The sequence below is a fragment of the Gordionus sp. m RMFG-2023 genome, chromosome 3 (assembly GCF_954871325.1).
Source record: "Gordionus sp. m RMFG-2023 chromosome 3, tfGorSpeb1-WG-v2, whole genome shotgun sequence".
Classification (NCBI taxonomy): Eukaryota; Metazoa; Nematomorpha; class Gordioida; order Chordodea; family Parachordodidae; genus Gordionus; species Gordionus sp. m RMFG-2023.
In genome coordinates, this window is record NC_088777.1 from 9,326,429 (window position 1) to 9,337,093 (window position 10,665).

At 26.2% G+C, this 10,665-nt stretch overlaps 1 long non-coding RNA gene across 1 annotated transcript; it reads right to left on the bottom strand.

Annotated features, from left to right (window-relative positions):
- Positions 1–924: 924 nt before the first annotated feature.
- LOC135927342 (uncharacterized) lies at positions 925–5,804 on the bottom strand. The gene is made up of 4 exons (XR_010572049.1): positions 5,785–5,804; positions 4,589–4,648; positions 2,207–2,328; positions 925–1,135 (listed from the first exon to the last, which is right to left on the bottom strand). It is a non-coding gene; the product is annotated as an uncharacterized LOC135927342 (long non-coding RNA).
- Between the last annotated feature and the right edge of the window lie 4,861 nt (positions 5,805–10,665).

Sequence of the window (10,665 nt, forward strand, 5' to 3'; positions counted from 1 at the left end):
GATGTTTAGATTGTTTATTTTGTTAGAAATTATCTTAGCCTTTAATTGGAGGCTGGAAAGTTTTTTAGAATTATGAGGAGAAAAAGTGGATATGAGGGTGAGGGGGTGTATGGTTGCGTCTTTAATTTGTTGGGTTAAAGATTTGATGAATCTCAGGATTGGGAGGTTGGAGAGTCGTGAAAGAAAATGAAAAAAGTTTGAGCCAATGATCTAGAGAGGAAAAGTTATTTAATAGTGAATGAAGACAGGTAGAGAGAGCTTTGGCTACTTGTTTTCTAGAGCCTTTGGGAATTCTAGAAATAATGGGAGGTTTGTCGGATTTTAGAAAGTTAATGATGTCGACGTGAGTGGTAGGTGGGAGGGAAATGAATGTGTCTGATGTGGTTGGTATGTGGGCGTTATGTGTCCTAGTTAAGCTTTAAACTTCAAATAAATTTTATTTTATAGCTAAGACTATAAAGAACTTGTGTAGAAATGAGGATAAATATTTTTTTCAGTCAAAATATACTTAATATTTATTTGCATAATTTTTGAGCAAAAAAAAACTGTTTTTTGACAAAATATGTCAAACCATGAATATCTCCCAAAAGATGAATAGAGGTAAAAAGTTATGTATAAAAATTTCCAAAATCAAATTTAAAGTTTGTATGCTCAAGGTTTAAAAATTCGCGTTAACATAGTTACCCCATCAATCACTTTACCCCGGTCTCCTCGAAAGAGATTATTTTTTAACGAATTTTTTAGAATTATAAAACATTAAACAAAGGCATAAGGCTAACTATTAAATACTCGTAGTGTCAATATCATGGTCAACATTTAAATCCGGTTTTTATAAAATATTTATGAAATCTCTTTATTTTATTAGTCAAAAATAGAAATACATATTTATAATTAATGTTAATTATTGATGTTTCGTTAGTCAAAATCACTTTTAATCCCAAAAATTAAATTGAATAATCATAAAAATTGCAATTAAAAATAAGGAATTGTATCATTGCATTGATTATTCTACATACAAAACATTTTCACCCAATTTCCTTTCATCTGCTTTAACGATTACATAAGTATGGACGCTTTTAGATTTCTGTGCTAATATTTCGGAAACAACTCCCTTACATTGAATGTATTTTCTTAACTATAATATGATGAAATAGATTTTAAAAAATAAATAAATAAAAGAAGAGTTGAAAGCAAATAGATTCAAATATTTGATATGGCAAATTTCAGTGAGAAATACTATTTTTACTAGGTAAAAAAAATTACAACAAAAATAAAATGGCGATTAAATAAAATCCTCAATATTTTTTGATGAGTATATTTTTTTAAAAATTTTTTACATGTATAAAATTAATATTTAATTAGTCAGAGACCTTCATGGGCATTAATTTTTTGATCAGGCCCGGCTAAAGTCCTGCACGTTATATTAATAAAACAGTTGCTAACTTATTATTTTTCTGCTTCTAATAATAATAAATTTCAGTATTGCAAACAAAGTGATTGCCTAAATACAATTAAATATTGTATATTTTCATTAAATACAATAAGGATAAGGGCTTGGGAAATATTTTTGAAACTTATTATGGATTAGGGCCGGACCTGGGAATTTTTTTTAATATTAAATATGGGTCGGGTCAGGATCAAAATTTTTTTTTACTAGGGGCCTGGGCCAGGCTGGATTAAAAAAAAATCCCATGAGGTTCTTTGCACTGGATAGCGAATTACAAAGATTTTATCACTATTTCCCCCAAAAATTATTGGCAATTTAAATGAAGCTTATTCCTAATTTTTTTTATAAATTTATGCTGGTTGGAAACCGATTTCTAGGTAGTTTTTAAAGAGGATGAAGCGGGGATTTTTATTTTTAAAAAGAAATAGTATGCTAGAAAATGCAGCATGAATGAACATCGATTATCTAATCTGTCATTGATTTCAAATGAAAATTTCTTTTTTTTATATCGAACAATAACTTTTATAAAGCAAAATAAAAAAACACAATTGACTCTCTATTAGTAAACTTGGTCACTGGTAAATAAATTTACATTCTACTTCATAAAAATGCAAATTTTATAAATCTTAGAATGGGTAAGGGGACAAACATATCATTAAGATTTATCTCCAACCTTTCACAAATTGTAAGATATAATTTTATAATAATCATTTTACTTATTATATATATTTAGTTATATTTGTTATTATCAAATATTACTTCTTTCCCATCTGAATTAAATTGAATGCATATGATGTTTTCAACTTCAATCTTTTCCTGAATAGCTATTTTACAATAAGCCATTGGAACGTGAGACCCATTAACTTCTGTCAATTTACCTTCTTTTTTTTCAAAATACTACGATTAACAAATTTTGTAAGTAATGATATATCACATCTTTTAAATATAATTGATAGTAAAAAATAAAAAAAATAACTTATAAGATATTATCAATATTATATCATTCCATTTTATTTGTCCGCCGTAGAAGCGTCAATAAAAGCCGGAAAAGCATTGCTTCCCTCTTAATATTAACCTAAAAAAAAATTATCAAATAAAAGGAAACGAATATAATCTTAATAACATTAAAAGTTAATATTATACCGGAAAAAATATTTTTTTGCTACATTAATATTTTTACTTATATATATAATATATATAATTTATAACTATCTTTAACTAGCTTAAAAAAAATACATTCAGGAATGAAATTGAAAATTTCGTCTTTTAAGAGTTTAAAAAAAAATAAACTCCATTTCTCCCAATATTTAGAAGAACAAAAAAAATCTTAAAATCAGGATATTTTTCAAAAAATAATTTGTGATTTTCCATTATTAAAAAAATTTATATGCATTAAAAATAAACGAAAGATAATTTTCATTTTTTTAAAATAAATAAATAAGAAAATCATAAGAAATTGTGTTGCGTTGTTAAAAAGCCAAATTTGGGTAGATATTAAAAAAGGAAAAGGATTAAGATTTTAGCCAAAATGATATTATGTAATCCTGGAGATTCTTCTCATAGATGGAAGAAAGATTTAGGACTCTATTTGCCAAATCTCGAGGCTTTTATTATATTATTTTGCAGAGTTCTTAAAGGATAGATCCTGTATCTAGATATAAAAATGTGGTATCTGTATCTAGATAGATTTTTGATTAAATATCTGTATCTAGATATTATTTTAGACGTTGTATCTTTATCTAGATCCATTTAAAAAGTATCTTTTAACAACTCTGTTATTTTGGCTGAAATCTTAATATCGGGTCGTTTTTTAAAATGTTGTCGTGTAATAATTTTATATCTTTAAAAAAAATGAGCATTGAAAGGGCCGCAAATAGAAATTTTTGTATTTTTAAAAAGAATAATTAAAATAAATTGTATTTATTAAAAAAATATATTTAAAGAATTATCCTTTGAGGTATGAAAAAAATTGATTATAAATAAAGGAAGACCAACAACAACTGTAAATGCAGAGCGGGATAAATAACACAAACTATTCCATTTTAATTTACTATTTCGTAAAAATAAGAGTTAAAAAAAAGAGATGCCTTTTAGCGGCCTATTTCTATTTCTAAAAATGTAAAAATATGAAACGCAAATAAGTTGGCACAGTCAGGTCTTAATGCATTGGGAGAAACAAAAATCAAACTTGAACGCGGCCTAAATTTATTTGGTTTATTCAAATTATCGCCTAAATTTTATCTCATACATTTTATTGTCTAAATTTGATCACAGCAATATTCTGACTTTACATTAACATAATCATATTCATGTGAGATTTTTCTCAAGGTGACTTTTTTTTAAAAAAATACATATATTAGAGAGATATCGAAAAATCGTTATGCGTTTCACAATTGGTCATATGGCGCGCAAGCGCAAATATTAAATTTATTTTTATTTATTTTTTTTTTGAAGCGCTAATTTTTAAATTATTTAAATCACAAAATCATTCTAATAACAAATAGCATTCTTAAGAGGATCTAGGAGTAATTTATTTATCATTCACACGCATAACAAATATGAACTTATACAATAAGTTAAATTAATATATTAATAAAGTTCAAATTGAAATTTAAATATAAGAAAATCAATAAAATTTACAATTTGAAGAGATACACGCGCTTATTAAAAGTTGCAAATTAAATTATACAAACATAAACACAAATTTAAACCAATCTCTAAAATGGCTTCCGTAGTTGAGTATTATTTATATCTTGATGGTAAGCATTTATATCCTTATGGGTAGAGCAAAGATTAAAAGGAAAACACATATAACATATTTTTTTAAATTGCTAGAATATTGCAACTTTTATCTTTTGATTTACTTGCCGTCCGCTTCAAAAATATTAGCAGCAATTTTAGATTTGCAAAAAATGATTTTTGTAAATATATCGCTTCAATCAAATACACAGGTGGCCATTTTTAAATTTTAAACTATAAAATAAATCCTCCGCAAACTGACTCTTAACAAAATTTTAGGTCTGCTGCCTTCAAAAAATAAATATAGGAGCCAAGCACCATTTTGTCCCTTCCCTAACGCTGCAACACCTATGGAATTGGTAAGATATATTATTTAAAAAAAATATAATTATGGATTCATACTATCATTGAGCCATCCAATTCTTTCAATACTCTGAGCGAAAATACTGGCATAGTCTAATTCTTTATAATAATAAAATATAATAATTTTATTAATAATAATAATGAAATTCTATTTTAATTCTAAGTATATTAAAATATTTTAAATTTTATTTAATTTTTTATTATATGTTTCGGAAATCTAACTTATTTATAAATCTTTTAGTTTAAATTTAGAGAAATTTAGCATATCTTAATTCGTCGTAATATTCTTTTTGGCAGAGATAGATTTAGTATGCCGCCTCAATTTGTCAGGAGGTGGGAGAGGAGTGGGGGGGGGTTGATATATGTCACAAAATATGCTATGAGATAATTCAATTTTTATATTTTATTATATTAATTTAAATTAAGATTAATTAACATTCTTAGTTAATTCCTACTCTCTGACCTATTTATAAAAATCAAAAACTTGATTCAAAACATTGGTGCATTATATTGGCGAAACTATTTGAGGAACAAATTGATTTTATGACAATTTTGTTCTTCATCATAAACAATATCAGCAATTAAATATAAAAAAAAATTTAGTATAAATTTTAATCATTTTCCCTTAATATTCTAACAATCGGCATCAGAGAAAACAATGAATTAGATTTAAGCCTAAGAATGAAGGGCAAAGTTTCGGAGCATAAAGCAAATGGTCTTAACCTTCTATTAATGTTAAGTGCTTAATTTGTGGGCATTGGTGTTTCAAACAGAACTCAATCATCAGGTTCAGCCCTTTGTGAGTTAAAGGCTCCAGTTATGTTATATTAAATCACTTACCCACTAAATCCTGGAATAAGTTTTGGGATTAATGGTATGTGCCGACAACTACACACTTCCATTAAAAGGCTTATTTGGAAAGGAAGAAAGAAATTATATGAAAAATATAAAATATTATTTCAAGTAAGTTTACAGTATATCAAAAAAAATATGCTTCACTGAAAGGTATTATAAATATAACTTAAATTGTTTTACAATAGAGGACATGCCCCCCCCTCCCGGGATGCAGAGACGACGTCTATGTTCTCATTGATTTAAAAGAGTATTCAAGAAATGAAATATTGTTTTTAAAAAAAACTAAATGTGAGGAGTATATATTTTAATTAAATTTGATATTCATTTACATGATTTAACTTAAATAAAACAACATAAAAAATTAAATGAAGATATATTACCTTCCTCGGTTGGAACTTTGGCTAAAATTGATTAAATATTATTTTTTTAAAAACCTAAATGTGAGGAGTTTATTTTAATTTAATTTGATATTCATTTACCTGAGTTAAGTTAAATAAAACAACATAAAAATATTGAATGAAGATATATTACCATGGCTTACGCTGACTAAAATTGGTAAAAAACAAAATTAAAGTAAAAATGATATATTAGTTTAACTTGACTATCTTTTACTTGTCACAAAGAATACATAAGAGATTAAGGTGATAAATCCGATATAATTTAACATCATATATATTTAATAGGTTCAAAATAAAAAAAATGTTTAGAAAATAAATTTGAGTTCTTTAAGATAAAATTATAATGAATTTATTACACGTGTAGATAAACTATAGGTATAAATAAAAAAACAAATTTTAACACCTAGACACATTTTTTTTTGTTAAAACAAAAACATATTTTAGACTAAATTGAATGGAAATTTTTAATATAATATTTTTAAATAAAATATATAAATTATTTAACGAACCCATATTTTAGATTGAAAACAAATTTAATTATTATTTTTTTGTTTAGTTTCTTATTTTCGTATTCAAATATCTTCATTTTAAATATTTGAAATAGCATGAATATTATTCATATTAATGATCTGCATCGGGCCTAATTTTTCAAGCCCGGCCCGGCCCCGAAATTTTTTTTAAAAAAGTTTTGCCGGCCCGGCCCGAACCCGAATTTTTTTAAAAAATTTTTCAGGCCCGGTTCGGCCCGAACCCAATTATTTTAAATAGAATTAGGGCCCGGGCCGGGCCTAAGCCTTTGCAGATCTCTAATTCATATCAATAAAAAAATATTCAAAAAATAACATTTTTAAATTTTAAGATTTTCATAATAAAACTAAAATGCCAGGAATATTTAAGTAGGAGGGCAAAAAGCTAAAAATATTTGTATACTATAGTAAATTAGAAAATTAACGCCATTTATTGGGTATTTATTGCTTATGTCATTATGTTTTTGCATATATATGTTATTATATATCTATAAATTGTGTTAATTATTTTGGCGTTTTTTTGCATTTGTGATATTGTTTCATTCCACATGATCTTTTCGACATTTCGCATGCTTTCCTGGGTCATTTTGAGTGATTTTCTGTAATTATAATATTTTAATTATAGAATTTTGAAATTTTTTCCTTGCTTTCATATTTTTGGTCTCCTTGCATTACTTTCTGTCATTTAGCGTGGTTTAGTAATTATTTTTTTTGCGTATTTTTTGAATTGTTTAGTTAAGTTTTGCATGATTTTTCCGGATAAACTATAGATACAACTTCCAAATTATGAATAAATATTAATTGTCATCCTAAAAAATATAATATCATTATAGGCTAAAATATGATAGATTTACGATAAATGCTTAGTTACAATCTCCTTGGAAATTATTTTTTCTGACTGAATACTAACATTATGACTGTAATAGAAATTTTAAAGGGAGAAAAATAATGAAAAACAAAAATATTTAAAATATCATCATGCCAACTCCAAAATGAAGGCTTAAAATTATATTAATTTTTTTTAAAATATAATTCTTAATTATATAAAATAATTTTGCGATTTCCAAATTTCACTTAAAAGAATTTAAATAAAATAGAAATATATAGAAATATTGCATTCGGAATAATATAAATTTGCATCGAAAAAAATATATAAAATAACACAATAAAATATTTATTAAATTTGGACTTAATAAATTTTATTTGACTTAAGAGTTGGTTTCCAAATGGTGTGCTAGCTTTTCTCCATTGATAAGCTTTCCCTAGAATATTATCTGTAATAACCAATTAACTTTAACAACACTAATAATTTGGTATATTGCATTAAATTTCTAGTCACTGATTCCTCAATATTAAGCCATATTTTTCAAAAAAAACACGAGGCCAAAGTAAAAAAAATCTCAGTTAAAACCTAGGTTTAGCCGTTTTTTGGACTGCTAAAAATATGCAAAAACTGTTAAAAAAATAGAGCAATTACTCATTAACTATAAAGGAGAAAAGGATATATTGAAGGTATTCATTGTAAATAAAAAAATTGTGATTATCACAAATCCATAATGCCTATTGATATGGTTGGTAATGGATAAAAATTTGGCAGATTTATATTTAAATTTTTTTGTGTGGAGATATAATATATTGTAACGCTAAATATTCTACAAAAATTTGAATTCTTTTTTTTTTAGACCAGGTTGAAAGTGTATTTATAAGTACTAACCCTCTCACGATCTAATTTGACATTATCAATGTATATGTTATATTATATTACCTTTGTAAACTAGTTTCATCGTTGTTTTTATTTTAATGTGTGCATTTTTATATAATTTAATAGCAATAGGGTATGAAAATCAACTCAACCAATACTCTATATTACTCAATACGATGTTTATTCCAAAAGCGTAGACATAATTTCCAACTGCCTCTTTATGAAGACTGTTAGACATCCATTATACATCAAGTACCTTTGCAGTCTTTCAGCAATTGAATGCTCAATTCAGACACTAATTGATCCAAAGTCTTTTAATTTTTGTTTGACTACCTACAATTATTAATTAAATTTGACATAAAAATACAAATGCTAAATTAATTTGATTAACCCGTACAAGAATGCCCCGGGTAAAATGATATTAGACCAATATATTCTCGAACAAATAAACATCGGACAAAAATAGCCAAATTTTTTAATTTTTTTTTATTGTAATTAATTTCATCACTTATTGAACCCTTTTCTGAAGCTAGACAGCGCAAGGAGCAGGTAAATAAACTAAGGGTTAGAGAGATGGTAGATAGTAGTGTTATTAAACGGCTCGATTTGACCTATTTTAAATTAAGATTTTAGTCAAGATAATAAAACTCAAGTCCTGGAGATTTCCATAATAGATGTTCAAATCTTCCTGTCATCTATGAGTATTAGCCTTAATGGGCCTGGCCGGCCCGAGGCCCGCATGTCCATACCCGGCCCATTATCATATTTTCTAGCAGGTCTGAGCCGGGCCTGGGTTTCTAAAAAAAATTTTAATGGGCTTGGGCTGGGTTTGGCTGGGCTTGGGCCTAAAAATATTAAATTTAAATTTAGATTATTTAAAAAAATTACTTATTTAATAAAATATTGCCTTTTTTTCTTCTAATATTAATAAATTTCAGTATTGTAAACATAATGATTACCCAAATATATTTAAATATTGTTAATTTTCATTAAATAAAAAAAAGTAAAATATTTATATATGGGCTTGGGAAATTTTTGTGGAACTTATTATGGACTTGGGCCGGAATTGGAAATTATTTTTAATATTGGCCGGGCTTAGGCCAAAAAAAATTTTTTACTGCTGGCCTGGTCCGGGCTTGGTCAAAAAATTAAGGCCTATGAAGGTCTCTAATTAGGGCCAAGTTTTAATATACTAGTGTTTTAAATTTAAAAATGAAATTAATTGGCTTTAACATCCTATGGTTCAAACGTATACAACCGGTACACCAAAAATATTTACTAGAGTAATTAGTATTTCTTTTTAATATTCTAATACAGAAAGTCATTAACTCTGAGAAAAGAATAGTTAAAAAAAAATTTCTGGTGGAACAGAAAATAGCAGCCACAACTTTTATCATACACAGAAGTCTTATTACATCTTTATTGAATTTTTATTTTAATTTAACATGCTTACTAACCCATTTACTTCAAAAAATAATATCAAAAAAATAATAATTTACTATAACATTATAAAATATGAAGATTTTTGAAGATCGTTGATCTAATATATTTTTAAATAAAAGATCTTCAAAGATTGCTTAAAATTTTTCTAAAATAAAAGATCTTCAAATTTTACGATCTTCAAAGAAGATTCTTGAAGATTGTTGCTCAAAATTTTTTGATTTTTTGTACAACTCTGCTTATAACTCTTTTACAATAAGAAAAACATAATTTCTTTCCGTAAAAGATAATAGCAATTGTCAAATTATAGCCAGGATTTTGGCAGAGAGGAGTCTATTAGATGAGTTTTTCACTATATAATTTATTAGAAGTTTTAGGTCAACCTTTTTGCCTATATTTAAAATAATTTTGGTTTCTCACTTTTTTCATAAAAATGTTTTTTTCCTAAAAATTTCAATTATACTTGTTATTTTAAAAAGTTATTATCTTTAACTAATTATTCTTTCAAGTTCTCCTTTGAAGATATATTGTGTGCTTTTTTAGGGGTGAGGGGGGTTTGGAGGGATTTTAGCTTAAAATGATAATTACGGTAATAGGCAAATTTCCTAGGAGAGTATTTCCCCTTGTCCAACTCCCTGTCAACGCTTATCTATTAAAAATTAAGGTCTTAGACTGTGTCCTAGATTGGGTTAATACTTATCTTTCAAGTATAGACTAAATAACCAAAAAAGCAAGAGAAAAAAAAAGAAAGAAAGACAAAGAAAAAACAGCAACAAAAACAAAAATAAACGATAAAAACTAGAATAAAATACGACAACCAAATATTAAAATGCACCAACATTGGGAGTCCGCGATTAAATACCATTTAGCCTATACTTAAAAGCAATAAAGTATCCAAATTAAGCCGACTTAGGACACGGCCCTAGAAAGGAAAAAATAAATATGTAAAATATTCGCTGTTACTCTCTTATATTAACATTTATGAAAATATCATGCATTCATTTAAATTAGTTTATAAACAGATAAATGTCCAAATTTCTCTCTAACATTACTTCAAATGACAACTTTTTACTATATCCAAATGTCTTAAAACTATTTTTCTAATTCCAAAGACGTGATGTTTAACTTGGCAATAAAATATTGTATTTTTTTTTGATAATTTTTTGTTTTTCTTGTAACGTAAAAATAATTACA